Here is a 15,760-nt window from a genome sequence, read left to right as displayed (position 1 = left end):
AGCAGGTAAATAGAATGCTCAAAAACTTAGACATGATAGAGTCTTGGAAATAATTGAATGGGGATCGAAAGTAATATATATCTTTTTCTGCAGTATATGGCACCTACACAAAAACTGAACATGTACTAAGGCAAAAAGAAAACACCTCACAATCAAAATGCAGAAAGGCAGAAACACTAACTACTTCCTTTTTTAGACCACAATGCAATAAATACCATGTGTAATAATGAACCATGGAGAAACAGACTAAAACTAATTGGAAACTAAATAATCTCATTTTAAAGAATGAGTGGATCAGACAACAAATTACAGATAGAATTAATGATTTTATCCTAGACAATGACAATAATGAGATAACATACCAATACTTATGGAATACAGCCAAAGCAGGTATTAGGGGATATATTATATCTCTAAATGCTTACATGAATAAAATAGAAAAACAGAAATCAAGGAACTAAGCATGCAACTAAAAAAATAGATGAAGAATAAATTCAAACACCCAGTTAAATACTTAAATAGATATTCTAAAAATTAAAGAAATTAATAAAATCAAAACCAAGAAAGCTATTGATATAAGAAAGCCAAAAGATGAAAAGCCTTAAATAAAATGTTAGCAAAGTTATTACAACAAGTTGTCACTATGATAATACACTAAGACCAAGCAGAATTTATTCCAGGAATTCAGGGTTGGTTCAATTGATTACATCAATAACAAACCTAACAGAAATCATATGATTATCTCAGTAGATGCTAAGAAAAAGCTTTTGATAAAATACAGCACATATTCATACTAAAACACTAGAGAGCATAGAAATAAATGGATTGTTTCTTAGAATGATAACCAGTATCTATCTGAAACCCTCAACAATCATTATATGCAATGGGGATAAGCTAGAGGCATACTTAATAAGATCAAGGGTAAATCAAGGATGCACATTATCACCAATACTCTTCTGTATTGTATTAGAAATGTTAGCTTCAGAAATAAGAGAAGAAAAAGGAATTAGATTTGTGAAGGAAGAAACAAAACTCTCACTCTTTGCAGATGACATGATAGTATACCTAGAGAACCCCAAAAATATCATCTAAAAAGCTACTAGAAACAATTAGCAACTTTAGCAAAGTCACATGATATAAAATAAATGCACATAAATCCTCAGCATTTCTATATATTACTAGGAAGATATAACAGCAACAGCTAGAAAGAGAAAACCCATTTAAAATAACTTCAGACAACGTTAAATACTTGGGAGTCCACCTGCCAACACAGATTCAGAAACTCTATGAAAGCAAATATAAACCATTTTTACACAAATAAAATCAGATTTAAATAACTTGAAAAATATTAACTGCTCATGGATAGGCTGAACTAATATAATAAAAATGTCAATTCTATCTAAAGCAATTTATTTAGTACTTTACCAATCAAACTTCCAAAATTTATTGAGCTGGAGGAAATTATAAATAAAATTTATATGGAGAAATAAAAAAAAAATCAAGACTATCGAGGGAGTTAATGAAAAAAAGTGCAAAAGAAGATGGTTTCCTTACCAGATCTAAAACTATATTATAAAGTATCAGTCATCAAAACTATCTTGTACTAGCCAAGAAATAGATTGGTGGATCAGTGGAACAGACAAGGTGTAAAAGAGATAACAGGAAATGATAATAGTAATCTGCTATTTGATAAACTCAAAGAGCCCAGCTTCTGGTATAGGAATTCACTCTTCAGTAAAATTCTTGGTAAAATTGGAAGATAGTATGGCAGAAACTTGGATTAGTACAACATCTCACATCCTATACCAAGACAGGATCAAAAGGATTTAGACAGAAAAGATAATATTATAACCAAACTAGGAGAAGAATGAATAGTTTACCTATCAGATCCATGGAAAGGGAAGTTGTTTATGACCAAGGAAAAGATGGAGAGCATCATAAAACCAAACTGGATAATTTTGATTACATTAAATTAAAAAGCTTTTGCACAAACAAAATCACTGTAACCAAGATCAAAAGAAATGTAGTAAATTGGGAAACAATTTTTATAGCTAGTGTTTCTGACAAAGCACTCATTCTAAAATATATAGAGAACTGAGTCTAATTTACAAAAAAGAAAAACCATTCCCCAATTCCCCAATTTTCAAAGGATATGCAAAGGCAATTTGCAGATGAGGAAATTCAAGCTATCAATAGTCATAAGAAAATGAGCTCTAAATCATTCCTGATTAGAGCAATTCAAATTAAAGCATCTCTAAGGTACCACCTTGTATCTCTTAGATTGCCAATATGACTAGAAAGGACAATGGTCAATGCTGGGAAGGATGTGGGAAATCTGGGACACTAATGCATTGTTAATGGAGCTGAGAACAGATCCAATCTTTCTGGAGAGTAATTTGGAATTATGCCCAAAGGGCAATAAAAATGTGCAAACCCTTTGATCCAGCAATACCACTAATGGGTCTATGCTCTGAAGAGATCATGGGAAAGAGCAAAAACATAACAATATTCATAGCAGCTCTGTTTGTGTTGTTAAAGAACTAGAAATTGAGAGGATGTCCATCAAGAGGGGAAATGGCTAATAAATTTTGGTATACGTATGTTATAGAATACTATTGTTCTATTAGAAATCAGGAGGGATGGGATTTCAGAGAAACTTAGAATTGATGCTGAACAAGATGAACAGAACCAGAAAAACATTGTACACCTTAACAGCAGCATGGGGTTGATGAACAAACTTAAGGAATTTCTTCATTCCATCAGTGTAATAATCAGGATCAATGTTAGGTTATCTGTGATGGAGAGTACCTTCTGTATCCAGAGAAAGAACTGTGGAATTTAAATAAAGATCAAAGTTTATTACCTTCAATTTTTTTTAAAAAGTCTTAGGTACTACATAATTTTGCTATCTCTAATATTTTCTTACTTCCTCAAAGATATTATTTTTCTCTCAATACATTAAATTTTGATCAATGTACAGCATGGAAACAATGTAGAGACTATCAGATGTGGGAGAAGGGAGGAGGAAATGAAGGGTAGTGTAAAATTTTGAAATTTAACATCTTAAAAAATGATAGGTAGAAACTAATATTGTATATGACTGAAAACAAAATATTTACATAAATAATTAAATTTGCTCCCCTTCTATTACTTTTTCTTGAACTGGAGATTTGGAGGACAGATTCAGATCATATCCAGTGAAAAACTGGGAGAAAGTGATTTCCATATAGTCTACAGGAAGATCAGAGGTTTAAGCAAATGAAGCTTTCTTAAAGATCATGTAGTCCAAGAGTTCTTGAACTGGGAGTCAGGAATCTCCCTCTACCAAGGAGTCTATAGATAGATGTTAGTATGTCAGTGAATTTGATTGAGGAAAAAAAGTAATTTCTTTCAATTTACTAAAGTAGCCAAAATTTAACATTTTTTTCAATTATTTGAAAACATTAGTATTAGATACAAAGGATCCATCACACATACACACACACACACACACACACACACACAAACAGACACGCCTGCACAAAACCACCACCATCACCCCCACCACCAACAATTTAAGATCTAGTTTAATTTCTTCATGTTGTAATTGAGAATATTGTCTCTCTCACTAAGATAAATGACTTTCCTTAAATATTTAATATACAGCATTATTGGTTTATGTACAAAAAAAATTAATGTCTTTGTCACCTTATGGGGAAAAGTCAAATTATTGCTCTTTCATTTTAAGTCTCAGCTAGTAATAGAATTGAAGTCTTTTATTGCATTTGCTCTTTCCCCATATTAGATCTTTCTATTTCATCCTGTTATTTTTGAGATACTAGTATGATTCCATAGGCTTACTTTACTCATAAGCCTTTCCTTGTTTCATTTCTATATTTTATATTAAAGTTTCATACTTTCCATCTGTTTATTATCTCTAGAAAAAATAGTCTTCTTCCTCCTTCCTCCTTCCCTTCCTTTCTACTTCTTCTTCCTTACTCCCTCTTCCTTCTTTATATGGATATTTCTCATTCTTTCAGTACAGGGCACATGCTCAAACTTCACTGTGAGTCAGTTTTAAGAGTTTGACCTTTTACCCCAAACTAAGTTTGAGAAGAAGGCAAAGAAGATTGCAGAGTTATTTCATTTATCCACCTCTCATTCATGAATTTGGTGGATGTTGAACAATTATTGTTCTAATTTGATCATCAGTCAACCTATTTATGGTCTCACACTCACCTTACAATCTTTGGTTCCTTACATTTCTTTAACCACATTGTTCTTCATTCTTTTATTAGTCACTCCAGTTCATTTCAAGAGTCAATAGTCAATAAACATTTATCAAGTATCTATTTTGTGGCAGGCACTATGTCAGGGGCTAAAATTACCAAGAAAGAATCATCTTCTTTAAGGAATTTATATTCTTGTTAACTACTTAAAACTCAGGGTCATATCTGATAAACTACCTTGGAAATTCAGATGTGGAAATGTATTCCTCTTGGCATTTCTTTTTACCAAACTGTTTTATATTAACAGGAAATTTGGCACAATAAATGGTTTTACATTTTACTTTAAGATATCTTTTCAGTGGTTAATTGTCAAAGGAACAGCCAAATTAGCTGATCTAACCAATTCATATTCTGATTTTTATATTGAACTATAGAAGAAGTATAAGGCCAAAGGAATAGGGATTTTATCTTCCAATGTATGCAAGAATATCCTCCAAATATGGCTAGAACATTACAGAAGGACAAGCCAGTTCTTCAGATCACACATGGAACTGAAACAATGATTTTTATTTGCATGGAAGAAAGACTGTACAAAGGTCTGATCCAAGGAGAATACAGTGTTTTTCCATCAAAGAACGAAGGACATTTAACCCAGTAGGATGCAGACAATTGAATATAACACTGCTTACTCAGGAAGATTCACAAAGAAACTTTTTAGGGGCAAGCTGGGAAAAAAATGTAATTAGTAATTAGAATTTGGCAATTAGGGACCAAGAGGGAATTTGATGAATTACCTTTCAGTACTGGGAAGGGTTGATTTTCTTAGACAATTCAGACTAAGAGGCCTATATTGAAATAGTGCGAGTCTCTGTTTATGATAGCATGTATGAATTCTTATTGCTTTTGACAATATAGTCCACCATGCTTTGTAGGAAGCACAAGTTCTGGATTATCATGGATGTCTTGGTAGTATGTCTATAATATGTTGCTTTTTAAACTAATGCATTAGCTTAGAAATAATTTTAAAATCTTTATTTTCTCTTCTCATTACCCTGGTAAAATTTAACAATTAAATAAATCTCAAAATAGATGCATCTAGTTCATTGGTAAATGAGATAAGGTTCATCTGGCAGCTATGCTGTTATTTGGCTATATACTTGCTGGCAATATTGTTATGGATTAATTGTGATAAGCCTTAAGCTACTCTCTCAAGGAATAGAAAGAAGAGGGGGAAGACTGTCTCCCTAAAGTGACTGGGGGAAATTATTTGTAATGTTGTTATTTTCATATATTTGAAATATATCTCATTCTGGAAAATCTAATTGATATTAGGTACTTAAATGACCTAGAACACAAATAATAGTTAACATGTAGAATGTGGATCCGAGTACTAGAGTAGAGAGATACCAACACCTCATGGTACCTTTAGAGTTCTGAGATGGAGAAAGATGTAGTCATATAAGCTATATAGATCCTGACATAGAGATCCAAGAAAGTATAATTTTAGATGGATAGATAGATAAATGGACTAATACACAGACACATAGATAGATTAGCAGTGTTGAAATTATTGTTAAAAATATCCAAAAATAGGGCTGTCTTTCACTTTTAGAAAGAGTAAATATAAAATTAGATTAATAACACATTTATTGATAGTTCCCTAAATTGTGACTTCAGTTGGCCTGCATTGGTCCGAGTGTCATATGAGGATCAATTTAAAACTTAGGATGTTTCTAAGGGGAGTTACACACTACTTTTTTGATGAAATTGTATAGCTTGCATCAAACCTGGGAAATGTCTTCTTAATGAAATAAAAAAATACTGAACTAGGAATCTAAGCTTTAAACAATCAAATGAATGAAGAATAGTGTTTGTGACAAGGAGTTGAGTAGACATTACATATATATATGTGTGTGTGTGTACATACATTTGCATATGCATTCACTTGGGCTAAGAATAGCTATATGTATATATTATGTATACACATATAGGGTGTAGGCCTACATATACATGCCTATGTATGTATTTATACATCTATGTTTGTAAAAGTATCCACAATCAAGAAACAGATCTATGGTATTATCAAAATGAACATATATTTATATGGTAATATATATGGAAGAAAGTGAAGAGGAATTAAGAAGCCTCTTGATGAAGGTAAATGAAGATAGTGCAAAAGTTGGCTTGAAACTTAACATTTAAAAAAATCACAAGTAAAATTATGGCAACTGGTTCCATTACTTCTTGTCAAATAGAGGGTGAAGAAATGGAAGTATTGTCAGATTTTACATTTTCAGGCTTGAATATCACTACTGAAAGTGACTGCAGACATGAACTTAATAAGCTTTTGCTTCTTGGAAGCAAAATTTGGACATCATACTAAAAAGCAGAAATGTCACCTTGCTGACAAAGTTTCATATAGTCAAAGCTATGCTTTTACTAGAGGCAATGTATGGCTAAACAATAAAGTGCCACAGAATCAACATTTTTTAATCATGATGCTGAAAAAAAAACTTTTGAGAATCCCTTATATGGCAAGGAGGTCAAATAGTCAACACTTAAATAAATTCAGACAATTCACTGGAAGGTCAAATAGTGAAATGGAAACTTGAATACTTTGGCAGCCTGATGAAAAAATAGGACTCATTGGAAAAGATCCTGGGGTTTGGAAAGATTGAAGGCAAAAGGGAAAAAGTGATGACAAAGATTAAGATGGATAGTTTATAATATGGAAACAACAAATATGCACTTGGACAGACATTATTGTGGATGATGTGGGTGACACACTTTGGTCCATGGGGTCAAAAATAATTGGACACAACTGAATGACTAAACTGCAATTATTATTGTTGTATACATACACACATACTTACACATGTGATGAATACTATGGAAGGATAAGGAGATGCAGCTAGAATTGGATTAGGAAGAACAGAGTAAGACCCATTTTACTTTAAAAACTTCACTGTACTTTTAAATTTGCTACCTGTTTTACAAGATCAATATTTTTAATGCAAAATTTTCCTGTTACCATTTTGAACAAAAAGCAAGCAAGACTATGATTCAGAAGAATAAAAATGTAATATTATTTTAGCAGTAAATAGACTAAAGTATATCAGGAATGATAACATTATCCAAGAAAAGTGGTATAAAATATGACATTTAAATATGATTATAAAAAGAATGAGAACTAACAGGTATACAGACTAGAGATTGTATTGATATATACAAATATCAAAGGATCGGAGCAAGGAAAACTTTCAAGGAGGTACTTTTGCCAAGTGCCTACAGAGAACTTAGTACTGGCTTGGATGAGAATTTCTGGTGAAGAGAAATTATAGATGAGTTATTATCAGCCCTATCAGAGTAGCCATACCAAAGACATTATTGATCTTTATTATCAAAATGAGTGTATATTTGTTATATGCTATGTATGTTTACCAGTATACAGGTATAGGCAAACATTAATTCAATATTTGTTAATCCACAATGAAAAATAATTAAAAAACAATAATTAATGCAGTGTTTAAATGATATTCTTATCAAAATTTGTTTTATCTAAAATATAATAGCTATTCTGTAACTTAAAATAAGAAAAGTGAATCCGAAAATTATGTGCCTTAATATATTGATTTCACATTTTTAAGAAAAAACTGAAAGCTGCTTAAGGAAATCATAATCCCATCATCAAAATCTGTTACCTGGTTCCATACAAAATCCAGACCCATATCAAAAATCTTTCCTATGGCAATGAAGTGAAACTTCATTTATAATTAAAAATTATAGATCTTTTTTGAGGAAAGAATATAAGGCTGTATAACATAATAAAATTGAAATTCCCTTATATTTTTTTTTCCTTAAACAAAGGTCATATTAAAAGGGGTAGGGCAGAATAGTGAATAAAAGATATATGCACTGATAATATAAGTACATTTTATGAATCCTATAATTCTCTTAGATGAAGATTATTTTTTAAAATTTCACTTGATCTATGCTTTCATCAGCATTCCTGTATTCCTCCAGCAATGCAGATAACAATTCCTCTATAACAGTGTAGATCACAACTTCTTAGAAGGTAGAATTCTTACTAAAATTTTACATTAATCTCATGTATGTGATCCATCAAAAGTAGTGGACATCATTTTGTTTTTGTTTTACTAATTCAGGAATGTCAACTAATACATCCCTGGATGCATACTAATCACCAGTCATTCCCACCTTTGACAATTCCTTTTATATTGTTCTCCAAAGTGTGTTATTGTTAGTTATATGTGTCAGTCTTCTTCAAAGTGGGGTTCTTTCCATTCCTCCATTCCGCCATTCTTCCATTCTTTTTTTCCAAATCACCACTTCTTAGATTCTCTGAATTTTGTCAGTTGTCAAGTCAAATGTAGCCTTATGCAATAGATTCTTAGACTATGTATCCCCTTCCATTTACCCTCACCTTCCCTTCTAAGGTTACAATGCAATTATTTGGCATGTATTCTATAGATACTTATTATGTATATCTTGTATATCCCTTTACTAGCTCTGTGACCAAGGACAAAGGGCTTTCATGCTCAATTTCATCATCACTTATTAGAAATAATAATGAAATGATTTATGTAAAAGTTTTGGAAACTTTACAGTATCAAATAAATGTTGAAGCTGATGTAAAAAAAGCTAGTCTCCAATAAGTAAGTGGCGGGAAAAAAAAGTTATTCTCTAATAAGTAAGTGGTCAAAGATTATGAACTTTTTCAAAAGTAGACTTTCAAACTCTTTACAAACAAATGAATGATTATTTTAAAATCACTAATGATAAAAGAAGTGCATATTAAAATAACTCTTATGTTTATGCTCAATATTATATACTTATGAAAAATATTATAGACAATAGAAAGACCCAATGTGGGAAAGGCAACTGGAAGTTAGCCATAGTAGTTCATCTTTGCCTCCAAAAAAGCCTGGAAAATAACTGGTAAATATATGAGAAAAGCTTTATCATTACTCCCCCCCCCCCACCTTATTATTCTAACTCCAGATATTTTCCAACGACTCTAATTGCCTCAGACCTTTTCAAAGTTATGTTTATGATAACTTTCCTGTAGATGTCATACATGTATTTTTCTCCTCCGCAATTCACATTTCAATTTTTCTCATTGAAGTTCTCCTCGACCTCTAGCAAATGGTAGTTGTTTCCTGGGGACCAATTTCCTTTTGCCAGTATCTCTGCTAAAGTATTTCATAGCTCAAAGCAGCACTTTATCTAATGTTTTCTCATGCATACTCTGCTTCACTCCATAAACATAAGATGTCTCTATAGGTTTAGAAAGACCATTTCTACTTAACCCTTATAGATGAGTCTATCATTGCACTGGGTTACAGTAAGGTAAACACTTTAGATTCTGTTTCTTTTAGTGATTGAGTGGTTGATGTCAGTTGACATCAGCATGTCCCACAGTCCCACCAAGCTGGGAGCTAGGTAGGGGAGCACTTAGTAGGTTTTCTCTCCAGTTGTTTTTCAGTCCATTATGATTTCAGCTGGGTAACTAGGCAGGGTTATTTCAATTCCTCCATGCAACCTACTGAAACAGGACATGGGCTTGGAACTTTTGTTCCACAGACATCTTAGAAATACATAGATAATTTTACACTGAACTCAGGAAAAAAATAACATTTTTATTGCACTAGCTTTGAACTGAAATCCAGTATTTCCTTCAATTCTGAATACAAGTATCAAACCACAGTAGTATCAGCAATAGTCATGAAATTATCAAGGACAGATATCACAAATATTTTCAAATGATGTTAAAGGTGCTGCTGATGTCTCAGAAATCTTTTATATGCTCATCACCAATTTGAAATTGCTGTAGTTATTTAACCGTCCCCAAAGTAACAATTTGCAAATGTTTAATTCCTTTAATCATATCCAATTCTTTGTGATTCCCCTATGGGATTTTTTTTGACAGATACTGGAATGTTTTGCCATTTCCTTCTTCAGCTCATTTTACATATGAGGAAACTGAAGTAAAAAGGGTTGAGTTACTTGCTTAGGCTAACAGAGCTAATGGTTCTGACCAGATGATTATGGTGAAGGAAAAAAAACCCTTTCTATAATAAAAAAGAGTCTTTTTACTGACTTCAGACTAGCACTCTATTCACTGAGACAGTTGCCCTCCCTAAATATCATATGGTTGCTATCTTCTGTCTACATATTTTCAGCATATTTGTATTTTGCATTCTGAATTTAAAAATATTCAGAAAAAAGTTCTAGAAATTTCATGAATTCCCCAAAGCTCTCTCATAAATATATATATATATATATATATATATATATATATATATATATATATATATATATATATGCAAAAATGGGTATGAACTCATTGTCTAGGGGAAGGAAGAGGGAGGAACCATCTTTCATGAATGATTTCCAGGAATAGAGTTGTCAGTTCTGCTCCATTTAAAATTATCTTGAAAGAAAGTGTTTTTCCTAGTGTCTCTTTTAGAGCTGAAGATTATATTTTCTTGTTATCCCATATGTATAAAAATATTAACATTAGTTCAGCTTAGGTTTCCAACACATATCTTACTATTATGCATTAAAAAATCAAAACAAATGTATATAAATTAGGAATATCCATCTTTTAAATAAGGAAGTTGGAAAAAGTGGCCTCTGTTTTTGCTTCCAACTCTAGATCTATTATACTATTATTTCTTTTTTTGGAAAACATTGATTTTGTAAACCAAAGAAATCACATCCATGTAGTATGAAAAGTTTCTCATTTTACATTATTTTTTCCAATTTCACACAGAGATAATTGCCAAAATTCATCTTTTTGGAAAACTTTTGAGTTCCACATTTTTCTGCCATCATTCATTTCCTAACTCCTCCCCAAGACAACAAATAACCTGATATAGGCTATATATGTCCAATTTAACATATTTCTAAATTAGTTATGTTGTGAAAGAAGACTTAAAAGTAAAGGGGAAAACACAAGAAAGCAAGAAAAATCATAGAAGAAATTTTAAAAAGTAAATGTATGTTGATGACAGTTCCATAATAGGCCTCTCAGATTATTCTTAATCCTGAACTACTGAGGGGAACTGAATCCATCATAGTAGATCACCTCACAATATGACTGTTAATGTGTTCAATGTTTTCATGATTTTGCTCATTTCACTCTCCATCGGTCCATACAAGTCTTTCCATGCTTTTCTGAAGATAGTCTATTCATGATTTTGTATTGAACCAAACTATTCCATCACATTCATATAACTTGTTCAATCATGCCCCAGTGGATGCACATTCCCTCAATTTCCAATTCTTTGCCACTACAAAAAGAGTTGATATAAATATTTTCTTCCTCTTTTATTTCTTTGGGACACAGCCCTAGTAGTGCATCAAAAGGGTATGCAGAGTTTTAAAGCCCTTTGGACACAGTTCTAAATTACCCTTCAGAATAGATCAGTTTGTTGCATCTCAGAAGCTTTGGGGCATTATGAGTGTCACTCTCTTGAATGAAATTGCTGATAATTTCTATGATTTATTGTTTGATCCACTTATTCTTTAAATTAGGATATTTACTTTCCAATTAATTTTAGTCTATCTTTCCATGCTCTTTTATTACTTATAATTTCTATTGTATCAAGATCTGAAAAGGGTGCATTTAATATTTTTCCCTTTTTGCATTTTATTGTGAGGATTTAATGCCCCAATACCTAGTCAAATTTTGTGTAGGTGCTATGTATCATAGAGAAGAAGCTTTATACTTTTATCATTTATTTTCTCAAGAGGTATATCATATTTTATTTTTTAAATTCTATTCACTTTAACTTCTTTCTTATTTATTTTATGGTCAGATATATCTAACTCTGAGAGAGAGAACTTGAGGTCCCCCACTAAAATTTGTATGCTATACAAATGTGCATATATATTTCACATTGATACTTTTTCATTGCGCTTGATAACTTACAGGAAGATCCTTCATTCTCCAATTTAATTGCATTTATTTTTGCTTTAATCTTGTCTGAGATCAGGATTGGTACGCCTTATTTTTTTTTAAATTCAGCTGAAGCATACTATATGCTCCTCCTGTGTTTTGCCTTTACTCTTTTCGTATTTCTCTTCTTCAAATGTGTCTTTTGTAAGCAACATATTAAAGTTCTGGTATTTAATTGATTCTCTTATTTGCTTTTATTTTTAAGGAGAGCTCATTCTACTCACATTCACAGTTATGATTATTTACTCTGTATTTACAACCATCATATCTTTGCCCTGTTTGTACTTTTCTCTTTACTTTGATCTTAACTCTCTGCACCAGTGTTTTGCTTTTGACCTTCAACTCCCTTAATTTGCTTTGCCTTCTATTGGCCTCTCCTCCTTTCCCCCCTTTTCCTTTTGTCCTTTCCCCTTCCATTTTTCTTCCTTTCTATTAGCCCCTCCTTCTCTTTTTTCCCCTTTCTCCTCCTATTTCCCTATGGGGTGGGATAAATTTCTAAACTCATTTGTAGTATATATGTTGCTCTCTCTTTGAGTGAAATATGTTGAGAATAAGATTTACTTAATGCTCACATCCTCTTTTCTTTCCTTCTTTATAACAGGTCCTTTATGTTTCTTCATGTGGCATCATATATCCCCTTCTGCCTCCACCTTTTTTTCTTTCAGTATAATCCTTTTTCCATGCTTTAATTGTTTTATATATCTTATGCCTACACTTTCTTTCTTTCAACTTTCTTAATATAAATACAATTTTCAAAAGTTATAATTTTTATCTTCATTTTTTAATATCTCATTTCTTTTCTCAATTTTTCTTCTTCCTCTCTTCTTAGCTTTTTAAAACACTTTTTGAGAACAACAAAGTGAAATGTTTTAGATTTGAGAATAATTCATAATCCCTTTAAGGTTTTACATGTAGGCATTTTGTCTTTTTCCCCTTCTTAGATGATGTTTTGATTTTTCCTGTCACCATGGTAGTTTATTATGGTTACGCTGTTTTTTTATTGTTATTCTTTTTTGAGCCTTATCCCTCCACACCATGCAGTGTTTTGATGCTGTAACATAGTAAATCCAATCCTACACTTTTTTGCCTGGGGCAGAGGGTTCTTGACCCTGGCTTTCTGTTTTGGCATTCCACATGCTCATAGCTTGCTTGCAATCCTGCCTGATGCATAAGCAATCCAAGGTTCAAAGTTTGCCTTCTGTGCTGGTGTTGAGATCCTTATTAGTGGTCTGTTGTACCAATGACCTGATGATCTGGAAAACAGGCATTTGAGTTACTGAACTGCAATGTAGCTTCTTCTCAATCACCTTTCCTACTCAAGGCTGAATTCTCTTTTTACCTCCATGAGAAAGACCTTTCCTATTGCTTCTCCAGGATATCTTAAGGTGAAAAATAGTTTCACTATGGTTTTTTTCTGTGTTTTGTTACTTTAGAGTCTGTTTTGAGGCTCAATTTAAGGCTTTTTTCTGAGGAAGGTTGGGAAAATATACAGGAGTGTCCTAGCTTCTCTCCACCATCTTGGTTCCACCCTGGCTTTCATTTTCTATTTTGATTTTTAAAATTTTCACTTTGAGCATAAAAAGTGCATTCCCATATATACAACAGCACAAACAAATTGGTATTCTAACAAAACTATAAGACTCCATTACAATTTCTCAAACTTTATTTGAAATTTTATTATACAAATTTCAATTTTCAAAAATTATACAATAAATCCCATATAATATTTTAAGATATATGTTTTATTCTGACTTTCTTTTCTATTCTTTCCATTTAAAAAAAAAAGTAATTAAATGACTTTAAATAAATCAGGAGGTGAACCAAATTCATTACTAAAAAAACTAGGAAGTGGCTTGAGTTCTCTCCAACATCAAATCAAGCTTTTAAATGCATTCTGGGGTGTTAGAACATACAAGAAGATAGAATGAAACCACTTTTTAGCTCAAGACAACTTAGAAGGACCTTGGAAAAGCCTGTCACACTTGGCTAAAAGGAAAGTACTACTAAGTTCAGGCAATGTCTGGACAAATTAGTGAGATATTCTTAACACAGCACAACTGAGATGGCCTTATCATGGATCAGCAGATCAGTGGCACAACTGGCCAACCATGAGAACTCCAAACCATCACAGAAGGCCAGTTGTTATCATCAGAACATAGGACATGCAGAGGGCAATCTAAAAATAACTGAGAACTCAGCACAAAAAAACAGTGACCTCTAACACAAGATGTTTGGAACAGTGGTCCCTGTGACCCAATAGTAAAAGTTCAACATTAAAATTCATGAAATAGACTAGAAAATGAGCAAAAACAAAAAACTCTAATCAAAGGAAATTACTATGGTGACAGGAAAGCTCAAAAACACAGACTCAGAAGAGGACCGTTCATGTCAAAAAAATACATACAAAAACTCCTTAGGGAATATGAATTTGTTTCATACCCAAAAAACTTTTTAGGAAAAGCTCAAAAAGACTTTTAAAAATCAAATAAAGCATCAAAAGAAAAATTGGGGGAAAAAAGAAAGGTGTGAAAGAGAGGATCAACAACTTGTAAAAGATAACTCAAAGACTGACTGAAGAAAATGATTCCTTAACAAAAGCATTTGGACAAATGGGGGAAAAATCCACTGAAGAAAACAAATTTTTAAAAAGTAGAATTATTCAAATGGAAAAAAAGAGGTATAGAACAAAACTAAAGCAAATAATTCATTAAAAATTAGAATAGGCAGTTGTAAGTTGATTACCCTACGAAGCATCAAGAATCACTAAAATGAAACCAAAAGAATGAAAAAATGAAAAGAAAAAATATAATACTTCACTGGAAAAACAACTTAACTGGAAAATAGATCCAGGAGATATAATTTAAGAATGGAGAATAAAATTTGAGTATTTAAGCCATAATCTAAAAAAGAATCTGAACAGCAACTTTCAAGAAATTTTTAAGAAAAACTGTCCTGATATCCTTGAACAGGAGGGTAAAATAACAATTGAAAAAAAAATTGCCAATCACATCCAGAAAAATATCCCCAAAATGAATACTTCAAAGAATTTTGTAGACAAATTCCAGAACTATCAGATCAGGGCAAATATATTGTTAGTAGGCAGAAAAAAAGAAACAAATATCAAGGAGTCACAGTCAACATTATACTGAACTTGTTAACTCCAACATTAAATACTCAAAGGAATTAATACTAATAATTGAGGGAAATGGAGACTAATCTTTCAGAGGAAATGTTGGATATTCAATGAATTAGGGAACTTTTAAACTTTTCTTATGAAAAGACCAGAATTGAAAAGCAAAATAATCTTCAAATATAAGACACAAGAGAAACGTAAAGAGGTAAACAGGAAAGGAAAAAACCCCAAACAATCAGAGTATTCAAAAAAAATTAAATTGATTGCTTGCCTACTTAGGGAGATATTTATAACTCTTGAGAAGGCCAATTACAAGAAATAGACAGACGATAGATAGATAGATAGATAGATAGATAGATAGATAGATAGATAGATGGATAGATAATGATACAATAAAAATATTTGTAATAAAGGACCCTGTAAATATAGACTAAA

This window comes from Macrotis lagotis, chromosome 1, assembly GCF_037893015.1.
Source record: "Macrotis lagotis isolate mMagLag1 chromosome 1, bilby.v1.9.chrom.fasta, whole genome shotgun sequence".
In the NCBI taxonomy this organism is placed as follows: Eukaryota; Metazoa; Chordata; class Mammalia; order Peramelemorphia; family Peramelidae; genus Macrotis; species Macrotis lagotis.
The sequence above is the reverse complement of the archived record's forward strand: the minus strand, read 5'-3'. Positions refer to the sequence as shown.